Source organism: Papio anubis, chromosome 18, assembly GCF_008728515.1.
Source record: "Papio anubis isolate 15944 chromosome 18, Panubis1.0, whole genome shotgun sequence".
In the NCBI taxonomy this organism is placed as follows: domain Eukaryota; kingdom Metazoa; phylum Chordata; class Mammalia; order Primates; family Cercopithecidae; genus Papio; species Papio anubis.
Window position 1 is genome coordinate 11,719,329 of NC_044993.1, and position 22,085 is coordinate 11,741,413.

Here is a 22,085-nt window from a genome sequence, read left to right on the forward strand (position 1 = left end):
GGAAGACCCCAGGGATAATTTTTTGTTGTTGTTCTTCCTGCCCCCAGGATGATTTTTTTCTTCTTCTTCCTAAACCTGTTTGGATTTTTTTCCCACTTAAAAAATCTAGCAGCCCCCACCTAACTGATGGATACTTGCAGGTAAATTACTCTATCTGAGCAGTGGTGCGCTGATTGGGCCTATAAATTATGACCCATTGTGGTGAGTTCAAATAAAAGGAGGTTCCGTCAAAGGAAACTGACACTCGGAATTGTCTTTCTCAAAAAGGATGATGTGTAGGGATGCAAAATTCATGAATATAAAGAGAGACCTTGCAAATGTAGCCACTCTCCTCTAAAGTACAAGGGATTGGTATAGAACTGTCCTGGTGAAATCATGGGGAAGCACCCACGACTAAGGAAAGAGAGGCAAGAAATACATTTCTTCTCCTTTGCAGGGAAATCACTGCATTGTGAAGAAGCTTGCTCTTTCCAAATACATTCCATTAAATCAACAACCACAACCACCACTACCACCACAACAAAAATCAGGCCAACCTAGACCAAATTACTAGGAATAGGTCTAATGTACTTTTATGACCATGAGGTCCTGGCCCTCATCAGAACCTCTGGATTACCCGTCCTATCACTTGGTAATGAATTTCATATATGTACGTGCTGTTAAAGCAAAAAAAAAAAAAAGTAAACTCATAAATAATTCAACACACTGTCTCCTGCCAACTGATCATATATTGTTCATGTTTCACCTGCCATATTAAATAAAAATTGAAAAGTGTTTCCTTTTTTCATTAAAAAACCCAGTCTATAATTGCAGGTGACCACACAAAGTGTCTTGAGGGTAGCGGGCATTAAAAAAAATCATTACTTAAATTGCACAGTTAAAAAATATTCACTAGAAATGGCTGTCTTAAAGAAAAAAATGTTAGGTGATCTTAGGGAAATGATTCTCTTACATGGTGTCCCTAAAACTGCTTCACTCTAAAAATCTACTTTGAGTGACCTGATGAAAAGGAAAGACAGAGTTTCAGCTCAAACTCAGGAAAGAGAGGCCTTGCCAGTTTCTTTGGATTGGCACATTAAAACAGGCCACTACTGAAACACTTATTGCTCCTTTGTGGCTAATTATTACATAATTGATCTTTAAAATATTTTTTAAAAGATTAGGGAAAAAATTAGAAGTCTAGTGAAAGTATCAAAAACAGTGTAACTTTTTTGTTTAAAAATCTATATCAGGAATTGAAAATCAGAGGGGATGGCCGTTTTGGCCTGGTCTCTGTCCTTTCCTTTGGTATTCTGATTGAACCAGTCCCTTGTAAAGCCATCAGAAAACCGAGAGCACGCTTAGCGCTCTTAAACTGCTTTAGATACAAAGGAAAAATTAAAAAGGAAAAAAAAAAAAGCAATAATCGTGTGACATCTCAGAGATGACAGCACATACTGTTGTTTTGCTTGATGATGACAACACAATTCTTTTTGAACTAAGTATCTCTCTAGACTACTACTGGGTCAAAATTATAGATATTTTTTTGTGGCTCTGGATGAATTTTCTATTTGCCAAAACTCAAAGGATTCAAAACCAGGTTGGCGCCTAGTTAAAGACGATGCTCCAACTGCTTGAGATACTAGTTCATTTCAACAGACATTAAGATTGAAGGAGAGTCATATATTGCTTAGGCAATTAGAAATTTAAAACAGTTTCAAAGAAAAGAAAACAAAAAAGGCATGCCATAGGAAGCATGAAGCATCATTTACCAAAGTAGAGAAATGTGTTTTATTTTATTGTCCTTATGGAGTTCATTGCCAGTTCTGAAACGTTTTAAAAATTTCGCATTGTTTTTTTGAATGCTGAGGTCAGGCCTACCATAAGCTTGTCCTGTTATATTATCAAATGGCTAATTCCCTCCCAGGTATTGGAGAAAAAAGTCAGAAGGGCAGCACCCAAAGAGAATGAGTGCCCAGTATGACAAGGAGCTGCTAAGATAAAATGAACTTTCCAACTAAAAACAGAAAAGAATCTATAAAATTGATTTTAAAATCTGCAGGACATTTTTTTTAAAAATAAAGGATAAATTAACTATGAATATATTGAGTGGTTATGAAACTCATATATCTTAGCATAACAGAATAGAGACAGATTTAAACTTCTCTATGATACTCATATAGTTATATTTATGATGGTCTAATAGGTATGGGATATATAATGAAGAAGCTGTTTGTGGATTCATTGTATTGTATTGTTTTTTTGTTTTTTTGTTTTTTTACTGCTTCCTTTTAGTTTGAAGAGTCTGCCCAAATATACTACTTATAAATCATACCAAAAGTACATCAATTAAAACCACAGTTCCATTTCTTAGGGGAAAAAAAAATCAAGAATCAAGTTTTAGAATCCAACGATCACATTTTCCTTAATTACAAACGAAGACATCATGTATTGTTTTTCTGTATCCACAAGAGATGAGAGAAATGTAATTTTTATCGCATGTTAAGTTTTCACTGAATCACAATATTATTAAGCTTTAAATCAGAGGATTGTTTCCTTCGGCTAAGTCTAACAATACTAGAAAGTAAAAGGGGGGGGGAACCCCACCTCATCTGGGGCTGTAATATTTGCTGAAAAAAAAATCTACTTCAAAACATTAATCAAATTTTTCGCCTACTGGGCAACCATATGGTACAGCAGCATGTGAATCTCACAAACTTGCTGATCTCCTGTAACTGGGTGCAATTAATTACGCTGGCTGCATCCATCTCCTGGATTTTCGCCTTGTGAAAAAAGTATTTATTGCAACAGCTTTTACAAAACAAGGGAATGAAAATCACAATTGATTAATGAGCTGAATGGAAATATTTCCGTTAGCAGATTTTTTTAAATGAATAAGGGTTAACACCATGGATGGGAACGAACACACGTCGAGCTCGCCTTGTACTTTTTGGACCCCCGAAAAGGTGGCAGAAGAGTGTGCAGAGACGGTGCTGTGAGTTCTAACATGCATAATTCACTGGCAGGCTTTAGGTCGCAAGTAATAAAGCCTTAAAACTGGTGAAGTAATAAAGAGGTTGGCTTTACAAGATACTATCCTGGGAGACAGAAAGCTTGTTCTTTGATTTGAAAACACAGATATTAAATACTCAGTGGGTGAGGAACATTACAGGTCTGACAAAGAACAGAAAGGGAAGGTCTCTTGAAGTAAGCAATCTACTTTGTCCTTAGCTATTTAGGCACAAAGGATGCTGCACATATGGGCCGATTACTGTTTTAAGACCCCTCCATAAAACCAAGCATCCGAGAGTCCACCACAATGGTACCACTGTCCTTATCTGCGGGCTAAAGGCACACACAATGCATAACTGCAAAATCTTCCCCCAATAATATTCAGCCATCATACACGTGAATTTCATTAACAGTCAGACCCCATTCTGGTGCTGAGCCGTCCTATGTGGCTTCACAGAGCTTGTTTCTTGATATGCGTGAGGGTCATAATCCCTCCCTTCAAATTTATTTATTTATTTTTTTTTATTTTATTTTTCAGAGACAGGGTCTCACTCTGTTACTCAGCTGGAGTACAGTGGTGCAATCACAGCTCACCGTAACGTTGAACTCCTGGGCTCAGGTGATCCTCCTGCCTCAGCCTCCCAAGCAGTCCCCCAAAGGACTACAGGTGGGTGCCACCCAGCCCAGTTAATTTTGTTTTTCTTTTTTCAGTAGAGACGGGTTCTCACTGTGTTGCCCAGGCTAGTCTCCAACTCCTGGCCTCAAGTGATCCTCCCACCTCAGCCTTCAAAAGCTCTGGGATTATAGGTGTGAGCCACCTTGGCTGGCCTCAATCCTTTCCTTCTGAGGGAGTGACAAATGCAAGGCTGACAGCCTATAAACAAAGCAAAAGCAGCTGCGCTTTGCCCCTTTTCAGAATTGCCCTCTGGGTTTAAGACCACCCAAGCTAGCCAAGCATTAATGACATCATCATTACATGCATGCCTATTGCAGAAAGATTAGTTCCATTTTCCCTAAATAGACAGCAGAGGAGACTGCTTCCAATATTTTGCTAGTTGTTAAATATGTATCTTGAGAAAACGAAACAAATACTAAATGTAATGGAAGAAATACGTAAGTCTGAAAGATCAAACATCGTATCAATCTTGCAACGGAAAAAGGAAAAAGCCGTTAAGACCAAGCTTTGTAAGCCAACACTTGTGCCAGCCTTTTTCTTTACTGCATCTATTGTATTTAAACTTCTACCAGGAAATTCTGCAAAGGACTTGCTTAAAGAGAATTTACTATTATTTTATTAATGCCTGCATAGTGTGTGTGGCTAGTATGATTTCTCTGCTCGAGTTTGTCGGTTGATTTTGTAGAAATGTCCACAGGAGATAAAATCTGCAAACACCTCAAAGATGAGAGTGTCCAAGAAAAGAGTAATGACACTTTATAAACCAAGAAGTAAGTGACATTTGAAATGATGGTATTTCATCTCAAACAACACATTTCCTGAGGTCCATGTTTATGTTAACATGTAAGTTTGGGAATGTTGATGTAATAGACAAAGATAACTTTTGCCACTTCACAGCAGCAGGCATGCCTAGGTGGGCAAGAGGTTCAGAAAGCCAACACTTAAGGTGTTGAAGGGGTAATTTTTAAAAATCTTATGAAAATCATTCCATTTGAGAATCGGAGCCACCTTACGATCAAAGAAGCCACTGTTTTGAAGAAACCACTATCCTGCAAAAAGAAGATGGAGGTTACCAACAAAAAGTACTTGGCTCCGGAAGAAAAAGAAAATCAGATGGGAACTGGGTCGTCCAACCCCTTAAACCAGTGACCCTACAATGTACACCACCACCCACCACCACCTCTCAGATGATCTCTAAACCCCTCCTACACGCAATGGTTATTGGCTTAAAAGTTTAAAGAGCTAACAAAATGTTTTAACGAGATACAAATCTCAGAGATCATTAATCAATATGTTCAATGTTATTTGTGATAATTCATCATGACATGATATTAATGGGTTACTGTACCCTTCAGAGGTGAGATTAATGCAAATGAGCTGCCACAATTAACTTTACTGCTCCCAACTCACAGGAATGGACAGATGATTATAAATGACAACTATATGTCAATTACAATATCCAATAAAGTGAAGCTTAGAGAACAATCCATCTCCTTTTATTGCTCTTCCTTGACGTAGCCGAATTTAGCTCAACCCACTGTTGTCACTATGTAACCATTGTTTGGGGGAGGGAAAAGGGATTTTTCTTCTTTTTTTTTTTTTTTTTTAATTTTTCGATGTCTGAAGAAGTGCTTCAAAAATGTCCACGTAAATACGTTTTCTAAAGAAGAGCCACAGGAAACCAGGAATAAATGCCACATTTATCCTATGTGAGTTAAAGAAAACTGTATCCGTTTTCAAACTGTAGCAGTAAGGCCAGCAAGGAAACAACCTACCCAGCTGGGTATAATATATTTACTCAATTAAAAAAGGAAGACATTAGCACAGCATCCTGAAAAGCCTTGAGTTTCACTAAACAAAAGTTATTTGAAAATGACTCCATCGAAGTAAATAGGTCAGAGAGTGGAAAGCAGGTATGAGGCCGAGGATGGGATGAAAGGTTTGATGTCAACCTGTACACCTGCACTTGGGGGCGTGGAGGAGGGAGCAGGTCAGTAAATACTACAGTGCCGGCCCTGACTACAGACAATTTCTGTGCCTGCATCGTTCCTCCTTACGTGGATAGAGTGATTTTTGAGAGGAGTCTCTCTGGTGAAGATGGGCACGTTGTAATATTTCCTCCTCAACCCAGATTCTCCTGCCGGGCTGGTGCACCCCAAAGCTGTGAGAATTAGCTGGTATCTCACAGCTACCCCTTCCTGCCCGACCCAGGAGGCTATGTCCACGCTGCCCCCTTCCCCAGCTGACACTGGCTCATCACTGACTGCCATCAGTCAGCCAGGCCCTTGTCTCAGACAGGACCAACTGTACAATTGGTTGTACAATGAAATGCAAAATTCATACTCCAGACCTTCCTGTGAGATCAAGCTGAAGCTGATCTTCAGCTAAGCCACATCCTTCCTGGACATTTTCCCTGTACTTTTTTTTTTTTTTTTTGAGATGGAGTCTTGTTCTTGTCATCCAGGCTGGAGTTCAATGGTATGATCTCGGCTCACTGCAAACTCCACCTCCCAGGTTCAAGCGATTCTCCTGCCTCAGTCTCCTGAGTAACTGGGACTACAGGTGAACGCCACCACTCCCGGCTAATTTTTTGTATTTTCAGCAGAGACGGGGTCTCACCATATTGGCCAGCCTGGCCTCAATCTCCTGGCCTCATGATCCGCCCACCTAGGCCTCCCAAAGTGCTGGGATTACAGGCATGAGCTACCGCACCCGGCCACATTTTCCCTGTTTTAAGCCACTCTTCTCAGTCCCTTTCTGAAAGCATCCTGCCCCCATCAAGTCAGTGAAACAAGAAGACTACCTTGACCTCTGTTTCCAGGTAACAGAACCCAAGGCAGGTATCAACGACATGGAAATAAGAACACTCTTAATGCAGTGCAATTTACAAAAGAACTGTTCTTTGCTGGCCACTGGTAAGAGACCATCCAACAGGCTCCTTTTTGAAGACACATCCAGAAAAGATCCCGTCCTGATGTCTTTAGAAACATGCAAAAATAAAATTGCAATGTTAGAACCAGAAAAGGATCACAGCAGATTGATGGTAGAAGCTATAGATTTGTGTGTCCAGCATGCTTTCCCAGGGACCTCCTTTGGCCAAACCAGACCTCATTTTTCCATTAGGGAACAGGGTCTGTCAGACTCTGTGGAGAAGCAGAGAATTCATCTCCAGCCTTGACTGCCCAGGCTGCAGAGAACCGCATCATCCGGGGACATGACTGATTCAGGGATAGGCGTCTGCCTCAAACTAGGCCAATCCTGGTTCTCCCGTGGCTTTTTGGCCAAGGCCAGTGGGGGAAAACAGCTTCTTGTCACTGGGGGAACAAGCTAAGATGGGACAGTGCTCGTCTGCCAGTGGCATCCCCACTTGGGGAGAATTTTCTCTTTGAAGACTATAACTCATAAAAGATCATCAAAACTAAGGAATTAAATAAAGAAGGGACCTCGATGACATATTTAAGCTCTGAATAAAGCTAGATTCTAAACAGGAGTTGGCAAACTATAACTGCTGGGCCAAACACGGCTGTGTTCTCGTACAGCACACAGGCTAAAAATGCTTTACATTTTTAAATGGTTGGGGGTGAGGGGAAAGAATACTATTTTGTAACACAAGAAAATGTATATGAAATTCAAATTTCAATAACCATAAATAAAGTTTCTCACAGCCATGCTTGATCCTTTACATATCCTTTATGCCTGTTTTTGCACTATGAGGGCAGGGTTGAGTAGTTGTAACAAACACTGCAAGGCCCCAAAATATTTACTAGATACCCCATTACAGAAAAACTTTGCTGACTCTTGCACAAAACTTTGCATTTTTCTCAGCCAGTAATGACCCTTTCCTCTTAAGCTAGTTTGAATTTGGAGCTTTTTGTGCGTAAGAGGAAATTCCCGATCTACTAAAAGAAAAAGCTATTCTTAGGCCTTCCCAGATATCCTTACGCCTCCACCCACCAGTCTGCTGGGATCCTGATATAGTTTGGATATTTGTCCCCGACCAAATCTCATGTCGAAACACCTCCCTAGTGGGAGGTATCTGGATCACCAGGGCAGAGCCCTCATGGCTTGGCACTGTCTTCGTGAGAGTGAGTGAGATCTCTGGAGATCTAGTCATTTCAGCCCTTTTCCCATTTGCCCCAGGAATACTTTCTGGTGTGCAGTGTTTACCCTGAGATAGCTTTGCCATGAAATATCTCGCTTTTATGATTTTTTTTCCACATCACTCCAGTATATCCACTTTGGAAACAAAGGATATCATTCTATTTCTAGCCTTCTGGTTTTAGTAGTGGTATTTCCGTTTACAAAATATAATAATTCTCCATCACTGAAAATGTCAAATCCGAGAAAATGTAGCATTCCTACGTGTGATGTTAACATCATTCTTGAACAATTGTTGGTCGAAGATTCGTTTGATGCATCCGATTTTTCCAAAATACACAGTTCTCGTGATTCAGATGATTCTGATGTTAGTTCTGTTCAGAAATAATTCCAAGAACTGTTTTTATATTATCACACTGAAAATCAGTCATATTTGCTTCGGCCTCAAAGAGCGTGTTTATGTCAAATTAAACGAGTGCTAGCAGTGAGCTGCACTTTTTATTTCCTAAACAGGAAAATGGTTAAATGTGGAGCACCTCCCACACCCCCACTCTCTCTCACTTCCCACTGCCACCATGTCACTTGCTGCTCTCCCTTTGCCTTCTGCCATGATGGTAAGTTTCCTGAGGCCTCCCCAGAAGCAGAAGCCGCTATGCTTCCTGTGCAACTTACAAAACTGTGAGCCAATTAAACCCCTTTTCTTATAAATTACCCAGTCTCAGGCATTTCTTTGTATCAGCGCAAGAACAGCCTAATACAGATCTTGCAGGTGACGTATCACTTTCCAGATCAAGTGACTGGTTGTTTCTCTTACCTGTTTCGCCGAAGTTGTTGCATTCTTTGTTGAATATCAGAAACTGTTACTATGTTAATCTTAAAACATGTGAAATAAATGTACCATCTATCATTTCAACTACAATTCCAAATATTTATATATAATGTCAACCATGCCAATGGACATGCAATTCTAAGCCCAGCAATGGACGATAAAGTAGGTTAACAGTCGGGGAGAAAAGTGGTTTTAAAAAACTGTACCTGAAGAACATATTTAATTTAAAGGGAAATCCCACGACAGCTAAATTGTTCCCCCAATTGGGTAGAGCCTGCCATGATTAGCTGTAACGGCCCGGAACACTCTAGACTCAGCTCACGAAACTGCAGTTTTCTGGTGAGAATAGAGTATGATTTTTGATGACTTTTACAGAGGATCAGAAAGAGGGGAAACGGATTCATTTGATTCATTTGTGGTTTCCTGTTTTCCATGAGGAGATAGTTACAGGATTACATTTCTCCTCCCTTTTCCCTATGCACTCACACTTGGGTCCCAGGACAGCAGGACCAGTCGTCAGGAAAATAGATCCATGCTGCATCCCCTGATACCTTCTCTCAGGCCAGGCAGAAGGGTTAGCAGAAGAGTTATTTTCCTTTGTGAAGACTAAGGGGTATCTCACTTTTATTTTAACAATGTGAAGACAACTGTTGTTCCTTACTGTTACCAATCTACTACACTGGATTCTAATAGCTCTATTACATTTTCCATACATTCTCCTGGCAAGGGGCATAAATGGGTGAGACAGTTCTGGATAAATCACTGCTGGCAGCAGAGGCATTTTCTTTAGGGAATGAAGCCTTCCATATAGCATTTAACTAACTCTCTTTTTGCAAACACCCCATCACAAATGAGTCTTTCAAACTGAAGAAATTGAAATTGATTTCTTAGGGTAATAATTAACCTCAGAAAATAACAATGAAAAGTTGCTTATTAATTATTTTTTATAATATACTTTGGGAATATTTCTTTTTTCCGTGAAAGATACAGACAAAAGTAGACACATTTTATGATCATATAAAACGTGATTAGATTCATATTTTATAGGAGAATGGAACTCATTTAATTTGCAAAATACTTAATATCAGAGGGAGGTGTCCCCACACACACACTCTTTTTCAAGACTCTTAAATAGCGCTTTTTAAAACAACACAATCTCTCTGTTCTGTTCTTTATTTCTTCACACATAACTGCCTTGGAGCTTTTGATATATTGTTGCTATTTCAATCCCCCATGGTTTTTCTACTTATTCAAAAAGAAGATATTTTTCATCTGAATAGCCATTGACAGTGAACTCCGGTGACATCCTCAGTCTTTCTTGACAATGGGAGGAGGAGTTGTCACCAAGAAACTTGTTACTATCCCAAGTAATGCGCTAGCATCCCTCAGATAATAGAGATGGACTAGTGTTTTTCAAACAATTTAAAACACACACACTTATGTAAACACAAAAACACATGTATACACATACACACACAAATACACACACTTTAAAACAAACTCTTTTCCTTTAGTCACCTGAAGAGTCGTACAGCACAACTGCAAACTAATAAAGGTATACATTACATCATATAATAGATGTTGTTGCAAATAGTACATGTCTGTCAGATCACCAAGATAGAACTCAAAACATGAAAAGACTGGGAAATGTCCCCAAAAGAAGATGTAATCGATGAGATTATTCAAGATCTTTTATTTTTTCCTTCTTTTGCTAGTCGAACACTTTTATTCTGCACTTTTCTGGTGGAGGGTGGTATTTTGTATTCTTTAAGATACAAACAAAAGAGAGTTGTGTAAAATTAAGTTATGAGAACAACATAGAACTGTTTCTTGAAGCATTCCAAATATAAGTTTTTGCTAATTAATTAACAAATTCAAGCTGGTTAAATAAAACCTTCTTCCAACACCTCCTATTTAATTGCAGTTTGGCACCAACAAATATATATCAAAATTATAGTATTTCCCCTGACAGGAAGCTCCTTCCTTCCACACACTATTATGGCTCTCTGCAGAGTAAGCCAGAATTGCTGACAACCTTGAACACTGCTACAACAATATTACTATACTTGGCAGAGAAGTACCCTTGCGGCAAGAGAAAAGCTGTAATTTTGACTGTCACTTCACATTACACTAGATATTATTTCACTGTATACACATACACACACTCACAAACTCTTACTAGACTACAGTTTTTGCACTGCCTGCCTTTCCAATATAAATGGCAATATAATATCAGCAAACCGCCAATGAGATCCTGGCGAGAAACAAATGTTCTGCATTATGGAAACATCATCAGAGGATGCCTTGTAAGGGATATTTCATTCCTTTGTCCTTCACTCACACCATTCACACCCCATCATCAACTTTATAAGATCATCACCTCGGTTAGCTAAAAGAAATTCACTTTTTTTAACCCCATGGTGGGCCAAGTCAGCATTAACAAATTCCATGTTTAAAAATTTCCATGGTGTTAGCAAAGGTGGTGCTATGATTTGTAATATTTTGGACATTCTTCAAATCTGATGCCTGTTATGTAAAATTTCCACGTTTCAAAATGTATCTTTTTCCTGCATTTATCTCACTTTTCTTCTCATCCGGGGGGAGTCTGTTAAACGGCAGTGACCACTAGCCATGTCCCAAGCCAAGCCAAACTGTGCAAACATGAAACAGCCCCACAAATCTTGCAAACCCTACACACGCTGTCCCTGCCAGAGAGCAGCGCCTGTCTTTGCAGAGAACTAAGTACAGCATATGCTTCCTTCTTACCAAGCCCACACTGAAGCAGATTGGGCCAGGTTCCCCACTGTGCCCTCCCCCACCCCCTGCCCAGCTTTGATTTACAAGATGCTATGTTAATATTCCCTCTATTTGTCCCAGGCAAGGAATTCTGTGATGTCGGTAAGAGCTCCAAATGAAGAACTCCCTGGAATCCGGAGCACAGGTCAGAAGGATGGATACATACAGGGAGAAAACTGCAACTTCCCTCATGGAGAGAATGCTAGAAATGGCAACGGGCAGGAAAGAAAGGATCCTTACATCATTTTATAGGGAGTCGTTCATCCCTTACACAAACCTGGCCAAAAATCTACAGAATGCTTAGGAAACAAGGCTATTCAACAAGAAAATCGGAGCTTCTCTCTCTACTTAATCTCTGCCATCCCCCCTTTTTCCCTCTCCTTTCAAATTGCTGCTTCGAACGATTTAAATAAGATTTAAACATGTTTTACTGAATCGAGGAAAAGCAACAGCAAACTCTTTGCCCTCTGTTAAGAGAATGTATCCAGAACTTCACCGGGTCTGCTGACCACATCGAATTTAACAAGGTTCGCAAATGAACTAGAGTAAGTTTCCCACAGTGACACATTAATAATAAGTTCCTTATCCCATCCATCCCAAGCCATGAATATGTAATGTTATAAAATGAGTCCTTTTCACACAACGGAACCTCAGACGTGAATAAATAAAAACTATCCATCACAAGCCTGTGAAAAATTAATGAGAGTTCGGAGATGCAAAGAAAAATGGGGACCAAGGAGAGATGGCCCAGTTCATAAAAGCCTCCCTAAAACTTTCAGACAGTAAATATCCTAGCCCCCGTCCCTCACCAAATTTCCAGGTGTGGGTGGAAAGCAACACATTTTATTTTTAATGGGCTAAAATGTTACAATCTGAAAGCACAATTCACGCCAGCAACTGAGAGATCACGGCTACAAACACTGGACTTTCTATTTTCTTCATGCGATCCCAACTTCAGCTGCAGAGCCAGAGTTTATTTATTTAAATATTCATAATTCATAACCAACCTACTTCCAGAAGGATTCGAGGTTGCTCACAGTGGTTATGAGAAAAGGGAGAAGAGTGGGGCTCGCGCAGGGCTCAAGCATCAGGAGACTGGAAAAAACTTGCTTTGTCCATTGTTCCTTTACATCGCTGTGGACACACAGTGCCTGATTAAATTGTATGTGTCACTTGGGTTATAATTCATATCACTGTCAACACCACTTGCTGGGTGCTAACTCTCTGCCCAGCACTACACTAGTGCTATGCCCTGCATAAACTCTGATTCTCCCCTACTGTGACCCCATTTGACAAATAGGGAAACTGAGGCTGGGAGGAGCTAACTAACCTACCCCTAGTCTAAGAGCTGGTGAAAGTCAGAGCCGAAGGAAGGAGGTTAGCCAGCTCCAAATCACCTGTGCTTCCCACCTGGGGCCACTTGCTACCACTCATGAGTTAGGGTGTATGAAAACGGCTTTCATAACCTCCTTCTTGCCATCACGAAACTGCAGCATGCTAATACTGCCAGTCTATCTGAGAAACCCCTGACAGCCAGAAGGCTTAACTCTGCGATGAATGCAAAGCAGAATGAAGCCCAGGAACTTTGGGGGTCTGGGCTAAGGCTGATGCTGGGCAGTAGATTAGAGGCAGGGCAGAGCCCAGAAGTCCAGCCTCCCCTCCCAGTGCACTCCTCGCCAAGAGGCTGCACTTCCTCGTCGGAAGGACTCCAGGTCCCACTTTGGGATCAGACATGCTGCAAAAACAAAGAAATTCACCCAAACTGGTGTGCCCTTTACTGGATTTTTTCTGAGACTGAAAGTGTTGCCTTAAGGGACAATTACCAAAAGGAAGATTTAAAAATGGACCAATGGGGACAATCTCCTTGATCTAGCCAAACCTCCTTCCTCCTCCACCCTCCATTCCATGTGGGCAGAACACATGATTCATGGGATTACTGGGAGCCTGCCATGCTGTTCTGTTTTTTTGTTTTTTGTTTTGTTTTGTTTTGAGACAGAGTTTTGCTCTGTCGCCCAGGCTGGAGTGCAGTGGCAGGATCTCGGCTCACTGCAAGCTCCGCCTCCCGGGTTCACACCATTCTCCTGCCTCAGCCTCCCGAGTAGCTGGGACTACAGGCGTCCGCCACCACACCCAGCTAATTTTTTTTATTTTTAGTAGAGATAGGGTTTCACCGTGGTCTCCATCTCCTGACCTCCTGATCCGCCCGCCTCGGCCTCCCAAAGTGCTGGGATTACAGGCGTGAGCCACCGTGTACGGCCTGTTCTGTTTTTAACTCAGTGCTTTTGTCTGTGCTAATTCTTTCATCCATGATCCGCCCCAACCTCTCCACCTGGCTAAATCACTCATCCTTTGAGATGCAGTAGCCAAAGAGATCCTCGGCACACAGCTCCAGAAAGCCGGTTACTGCAGGGGACGTGTAGGGACCAGCCAGGTAATGTCAATGTGGAAAGCGGTCCAGGTATAAAATCGTAGGGGCTGGTGGGTGTGAGCTAACTCAGCAGGCACCAGCCCCATCCATCCAACTGGGGCTGCCACCGCACAGGGTGAGTCAAGGGCTCCTCCAAGGAAATGTAGGAGCAAAGCTGCCAGACCTTCCAGTTTTTTAAGAGAAACCAAGAATCCAGGTTTTTATGTGAACTTTAAAAAAAGGGGATGTTGCAGGGGATGCAAACACAACATGCCTGCAGGCTGAATTCACCACCCGCTCCATGTTTTAGATCTTATAATCGCGTCTTTAGGATCCTTAAAGCTTAAAGGCAAGAGCCAAGTCTTAGTAAACTCTGCATGGGCCACAACTCCGGAAAAAAACCTGTTATATCATGGGACCTCAGTGCTTGCTGAACTGAACTGACTCACATCATGACTTGGGACTCATGGACCCGAAGCATAGGAAATTAATAAAAACTGAAAACGTGCCAAAGAGAAGGGAAAGGCTGTCTTACCACTGTTGAGAATGTTATGTTTAATCCCTGCAAGCAGTAGAGACTCAGTGTACTTCCATGAAATGCTGCTTGGTCATTCGTGAGGCATTAAGGGAGAAAGAATATTTAAAATGTTTTTGTCTTCTCAAAAGGGAACACCAAGATGGGGCTATGACTAGAGCAAGGTCTCTAAGGTGATTCTAGGGCCCTCACCCAGGAAACGAAAGCAGCATTGAACATGTACAGGAAGGATGTGAAGCCTGAAGCCAACGCAGAAGATAAGCTAGAAAATAACCCCTGTCTCTAAGGCATATGGACTTAGAACTCTTACTCTGATGAGCAACACTGAATATTGGATGTGTTCACCAGACTGGAATGAGACACACTCCTGCCGAAATCATGAAGGGCAAACTGACCCAGAAAAGGGACAGGACAAGGGAGGTATTACCTCTGCATAGTTTTAGGTGTCCTGCTTAACTCATTCAGGAATTTGGGGCCGGAGGGATATGCAACAGGAATTCTACCCTGAAGAGTTTAGAAACCAGAAGGAGAATCAGGATGAATTCAGAAATTACTACAATGTGCATTTTCAAGTGATAAATCCCAACAAAAACACAAAAAGTACTTGAAGAACTGGAAGGAACAGTGATCATTCTTGTCAGATGGAATCTTAAAATCCAGTGGGTTTCAAAGTATAAGCAGGAGCTGGACACGAAGGGATTGGAGGACGGGGACTGGAAATGGGGAGTGCATTGCAATCAGAAGGAAGAGCAGGAAAGGAACAAAAAGCAAGCAGTGTTTAGGGAGACCAGGATGTGATTCCAGTTTGGACAAAATATAGGGTATACTGGGAGAATCTGTTGAGGTTTTGGGAGTGGATTTGTTTTTAGTTTGAAAACACCTAAGCAATTTTGAACACAAGCAGACTCTTTAAGTCAGATGCTGGGTTCTCCAGTGCAAATATGCCAATATAATTGTGTCTGCTCAACCTCTATCCTGTCCATCCCTCCTGAGTGCCAGATCTAAATCCAGATGCCAATGGACCACTTCCACGTGGGTGCCGCAGAGGCGTCCTGAATTCAGTATGACTGAAAAGGAGTCCTCCTATCTTCAGGGATGGTTCCACTACACAATACACTGTCCAAGCCAGAAGCCCCAAACTAGCCCTCTATCCTTCCTTCTCCATTCACCATGCCTGTCATCCCATTTAGAGCTGTTGACCAAATCTTGTTGCTTTTACTCAGCATCTCTCAAAATGCTTCCTCTTCCTCCCTGTACTCGCTGCACCCACTTTTGCTCAAGAGCTCATCATTTCATGCCTGGGTGACTAGAGTTGTTGCCCAGCAGGTCTCCCCACCCTCCTTTCTCACATGGCTGCCAGAATGGTCTCTTGACAGGCAAATCTGATCATTCCACAACTCTGCTCTAAATTCCTCCTATGGATCCCCATGGCTTGGATTTAATAAATGTTTATTGAGTCAATGAGCTCTCTGCATACATGTTGTCCTCTGCCTAGTACAGTGGAGGTCAAGCTTGCACAAAAGTGTCCTTATGATCAGAGTTAGTCAATAAAAAAGTGATTTATTCTGAATTCCATACCACCCCAAAACACTGATTAGCTTGGGGAAACTTAGAAAGTTCAACCACATGGGGTTGAAGGTTGGGAAAGTAGGCTAGGGCCAATTTAAGGAAGAGCTGGAGGCTAGGAAGTCTGGAATAGGATATCATTAAAGGTCGTCTAAGGATGAAGGCAACTGGAATGACACTACAGGAAGGCACTAGACAGCAGGAGGAGAATGGACTTGAGAAGGATTTGGGAGGTGAAGACACAGTTAGAAGACTCTGTCTCTGACAAAGGTAAGATATAATGCCCAGAATTAGAAGAGCGGAAAAGAAGGAGTGACGAACAAAAGAGATTACCAAAACACTAACAAACAAACAAAAAATTCCCTGTAGTCAATAACCACTTATTGTGATGTCCCAGAATTTGGAGATGAGACCCTAATGACAAGCACTCCTAAACTTTCAACACAGCTGCTGTTAAGGATGTTGCCTTGTGGGGCTAAAAGGCAGACCTGAATGACACTACTACCCTACTCCTTACCAATGAGTCTTTTCTGATTTTAAACAAATGGCATACAGTGTGGTGAATTAAAAACAGAATTATCTTGATTTTATTAGTAGTATCATTATTATTAGCATTACTGCTACTGTTGTTATGGATAACAATGGGAATGTTGTGAACATTTCCCATTGCCTATCCCAGGTGCTTGGTACTTTACATGATATCTCAGTTAATCATCAGAAAGTTTGGAGTTATTCTATAGGTAATGAGGGAGATGCTATTATTACCTGCGGTGATGGAATAAAGATGGCTGCAAATTCTTTGTCACTTCTACAAGCAGAAAGTGAGCTGTATGTCTGCTCCCCTTGAATCTGAGTGGGTTTTGTAACTGCTTAGTCCACAGCAGTCATGCTGTGCCAACCTCTGTGCCAATCTCTAAGCCAGGCCATAAGAAAATGGCAGCTTCTTGTGCCATTCTTGTTGTTCCATTCTTTTGGAATCCTCTGGGAGCCCTAAGCCACCATGTAAAAAATCTGATGGCCCTACATCTGCCATGCAGGAAAGGCCACATGTAGGGGGCTCTGGGAAACAGTCCCTCACCTGAGCCAAGCATCCCAGTCATCCTTGTGAAAGTGCCAGACCCATGGATGACCATCCTGGACCAGCTGAAGTGCAGTCCAACTCATCCTCCAGCACAGCACCATTGACTGACCCCAATCAACACCACAAGGAGCAGAAGAGTCATCCCACTGAGCCCTGCCTGGATTCCTAACTCAGAGAAATCACAAGATAAAACAAAATGGTTGTTGTTTTAAGCCTCTAAGTTTTGGGGTAATGTATTATGCAGCTATATATAAACTGGAACATCTATGTTTTACAGATGAGCTACTTGTTACTCCAAAAGTTTGGCTGACTTACCTGTAGTCTCCTGGCTGATGAGGTGTGCAGCCTGGATTAGAACCTCCATCTGCCTGACCTGGCTGCACACAATGCTTGTTAAGTTATCCCAGAAAACATAAGGCCACACAGGTGTGACAGACTAATTAAATTCACCATGCTCTTTGGATTGTGTGAGCACTGCCAAAAGGTCCTACCCTACCTCGCATATTTCCTTGTTAGGTAGAGAAGGCTGGATGATGCTAAAACTGTTTCTCCAGTAGGCCCCCCAACGCCCTCTCTGGGCAGTCTCATGTGACTGTTTTCACTGCTAAAAAAAATTAACTTGCACAATGACCAGGAAGTAAAGATAAACTCAAGGATGAGAGAAAACCTCCCCCCTCAGGAGAGAAAACCACCCACCTCACTGGGGTGAACAAGCACTGACCTCTATCATCCTATAAGGAAAACAAGAAGAAGATATGTTTACTTGAATTACTGCATAGGCTCCCTGCCTACATCCAGATCTTGAAGAATTCTGAGCTGTGAAGCTCTCATGGTTGGTTCCTGGGATCTTGAGCTTCCCAGTGATATTCAAATGCTGAAACAACCCAGGAAGGTGACACATGTAAGCATGCTTGTAGGATGTAACAATGTGAAACTTCAGCACATTGTGGTTATGTTTCAAAGTACGAGGTGACGGAAGCAAGAGTGAGTTTACATGGGCTTGTGATTTCCTTTGACAAGATACATGCACTCATTCCTTCCACCTAAGCAAAATTCCCAGGACTACAACAGATTTGAAAGTCAGGTGGATGAAAAAACCATCTGTGAATGAGATAACGTACGAAATCATCAAAGGTAATTGTTTTAAAAATATGACTCAAGATGGCACAGAACAGCGTCCACGGATGTATTCTCGGTTACTTAAAAACATAATTTAAGGTAATTAGCTTAATGTTGATGGAATTCTAGAGATCTATAAAATAAACCTAAAAATCTTAATTTGATATTGAATCACCCCAAATTAAGCAATGTATTTTCAAACCACTAAATATTGATTCACGTGTAAGATGAGGCCTTTCAATGCAACTCTTTGACCTGAACAAAAACAAGGAACGGTTGGCACACGTTTTCTGTGAAGGGCCAGATAGTTAAGTACCTTCACCTCCGGGCCATGTATCATCTCTGTCCCACAGCCATCTTTGGATTTTTTGTTCATTTTTGGTTTTTCTTACTGGGTTATAAATAAAAGGCTACTGGCTGGAGTTAGCCTGTGGGCCATAACTGATTTATTCCTACATTTTTATAATCTCAGTTATTGATCAGGTGATTTTCAAACTGGGAAGGGTCTACACGTTCACCCTCTTCCTTGTAAGTTAATGAGTTAGCTACCAAGTTTTGAGGAAGCTAGCAGAAAACAGGAGACCCAGGATCAGATACAGAGGACTTGGTTACTCACGGCAGAGCAAACGGCATGAGCTTTATTTCTGCATTGACTCCCACTGCCCTGGGCCCTAGTCCCACAGGGATGATGTGGAACAGCCCAGTAGACACCGTGCTCACAGTACATTTCATCATAGCTGAGGAGCCCCAAGCTTAGAAATCCCAACTTTTATCAAGCAAATCTGCCAAAACGTTGTCCTAGAAGGAGGCACTGTCTTTATTATACTGAAAGAAAGCCATCCTGTCCTCTTCTCCTGAGGGAGACACTATCTCTACCTTCCAAGTTTCTTTGCTAGACAACGTTCCTTGGAAAGATGGCCTGAAACCAAAGCTGCCAGCACTTCTGTTTCAAGACATGTGAAAACACAAGAGACCCGAGGATCACTGTGTCCAAACAATGACAGCTAGGAGAAAATGCAAAAACTAGCATTACCTTAATCAGAGGGGTCTTTTTCTATGAATTAATCAAGCAGATTTCTATATTTTTTTAAGTGTCATTAAAAAATTTGATGATTTTGAGGCTTAACATCAAATACCAGTGAGATCAAAAGTTAGATATGACATCATACACATCATTTCTACTGAAAAAGTACCTTCAGTTAAAAACAGAAACCAATTTGTAAATGTGAATTAAATGCATACTCCACAAAAAATACCTGGTGAAAGTAAAAATAAATAAATAAAAATATCCTTATGTATAGATATGTTTCCTGACAGATGTAAATGAAAACTAATACGGTGACATTTTTCAAATTAGCCACTGGAAAACTCTATGTGTGCGTGTTTTAAAACAGCCTAAGCAATTTTCAGTTATGTCAGCCTCTGAAAGTATTTATGAAAAGGATAATAAATAATTAATTCTACTAGCCAGAAACTGCAACTCCTTTCTGCTTTGACAATATACGTTAAAATGCTGTTTAAATTAGAGGAGCAAATTGATTCAAAAGGCTTCCATTAGTGAGCTGGCAAACAGGTTTGAAGTTGGCTAATAAATTTTAGATAAAGATATAGCTTTTGATGAGGATGGCAACGCTGGAGTGCTGATCTCCGAGTCACCAGTTTGTTAAATCGGTAGCTAAAGTCTTGATTTCTCCCTGTCTTATAACTCACTATGTTAAACAATATGTCACAGGGCAGCACGAGCACAGTCAAACCAGAATGGCTGCTGCAGGAGCCATCAGCATGACTGTGTGGCAGCTGCTCACAGAGCAAGGACTAACATGGGATCCAGGCTAGCTTTTGCATCCCTTTCTGAGTCTCTAGTCTATCCGGGTTTGCAGAACATTAATCAAGGTTAATTAGGCCCACCTGTGACATAAAAATTTCTACCTATGCTATGCCTTGCAGCATAAAGTCATGTCTGACATATCTATTAAGAAAGATTCTTAATCAAAATCAAGAAATTATGCATGAAGCTCTTAATTCCACTTGAATATATATATTTTAGCCAGCTACAAGCTGCTTCTCTGGGTTGTAGAATATTACACAGCTATGCAAAGGAATGATTTAAAGCTGCACATACTAGCCTGGAAGGGCACACACTGTACACTACTTAGGGACGGTGGAGTATGTGTCCACTCATTTCAGAAAATGAGAACAAAATCTTACATATGTGCACATCTATATTAACATGAAGAAGGATGCACAAGAAGTACAAATTACTAATCATAGAGGGAGGAATAGAAAGGGGTTTTTTTTGTTTGTTTTTCTAGTTTTAAACGGTTCTCTTTATTTATTTATTTTTTATTTTTTTTATTATTACACTTTAAGTTCTAGGGTACATGTGCACAACGTGCAGGTTTGTTACATATGTATGTATGTGCCATGTTGGTGTGCTGCACCCATTAACTCGTCGTTTGCATTAGGTATATCTCCTAATGCTATCCCTCCCCCTGTCCCCTCCCCACAATAGGCCCTGGTGTGTGATGTTTCCCTTCCTGTGTGCAAGTGATCTCATTGTTCAATTCCCACCTATGAGTGAGAACATGCGGTGTTTGGTTTTCTGCTCTTGCAACAGTTTGCTGAGAATGATGGTTTCCAACTGCATCCATGTCCCTACAAAGGACACAAACTCATCCTTTTTTATGGCTGCATAGTATTCCATGGTGTATAGGTGCCACATTTTCTTAATCCAGTCTGTCACTGATGGACATTTGGGTTGATTCCAAGTCTCTGCTATTGTGAATAGTGCTGCAATAAACATACGTGTGCATGTGTCTTTACAGCAGCATGATTTAGAATCCTTTGGGTATATGCCCAGTAATGGGATGGCTGGGTCAAATGGTATTATAGAAAGGGTTTTTTTAATGCCTCCTTTAGACGGCTCTATAATTTTAAAAAATTATTCAAATAATGTATTTCTTTTGTAATTAGAAAAATCTAAAACCAACAAATAAAAATGAAGTCTTATGTGACGTGCAGAAAATTAAAAAATGGACAAGCTGATTATCTGCTTAGCTTATTTCTACCTGGCCAGTCTGGGGAAGCCTGTGGAGAACTGATCAATCTGTCTTTCTGTTCATCAACTCTTTCACACATTTAACCAAGAAACCAGTTCTAGGAAATGGTGGGTCAGGAGTAAACAGCTTTAGAATTTACCAGACCAGGAGAGAAATTCTGGCTCCACCTGCTTGCAACCTATGCAGCTTTGGACCATGCTCTTGATGTCTTCCAAGCATAAAATAATTGTAAGAGCTACAGCAAGTGCAGGTAGTGACGCTATGACTTCATCCACAAAGGTTAGCTCTTTTCCTGTGGACACCAGGATCTCAGTATGGCTGACGTGAGCAGAATAAACTACACTTGGCCGTAATGGTAACCCAGGATGATAACAGCAAAACACATTACAGAGATCTGATTATTAAGGAATTCAGCCATAATGGTAACCCAGGATGATAACAGCAAAACACACTACAGAGATCTGATTATTAAGGAATTCAAATTTACACTTTCTGAAATTTGTACTATTTACCAATGGAGAAAAATAGAATGCTACTTTTTTTCTTTAAGGAATACCATATTTTCCCTTTTATTTATAGCCACTTTTCAAATGGAGCCTTTGTGAAGTATTTCCAGCCTGGGTCACACCATGGGAAAGGTGGAATTCATAGATGAAAATCGTGGAGCAAGCCAGACACGGTGGCTCACGTTTGCAACCCCAACACTTTGGGAAGACAAGGCAGGCAGATCACTTGAGCCCAGGGGTTCGAGACCATCCTGGGCAACATGGCAAAACCCTGTCTCTACTAGAAATACAGAAACTTAGCCAGGGGTAGGGGCACGCACCTATAGTCCCAGCTACTCAGGAGGCTGAGGTGGGAGGATCACTTGAGCCTGGAAAGTCAAGGCTGCAGTGACTTGAGATTGCATCATGGTACTCCAGCCTAG

The 22,085-nt window shown here is 41.2% G+C and overlaps 1 protein-coding gene across 9 annotated transcripts in view; it reads right to left on the reverse strand.

Moving 5' to 3' along the window:
- WWOX (WW domain containing oxidoreductase) overlaps positions 1-22,085 on the reverse strand; it is a 1,119,479-nt gene that overhangs the window by 927,694 nt on the left and 169,700 nt on the right. The window lies entirely within an intron of this gene.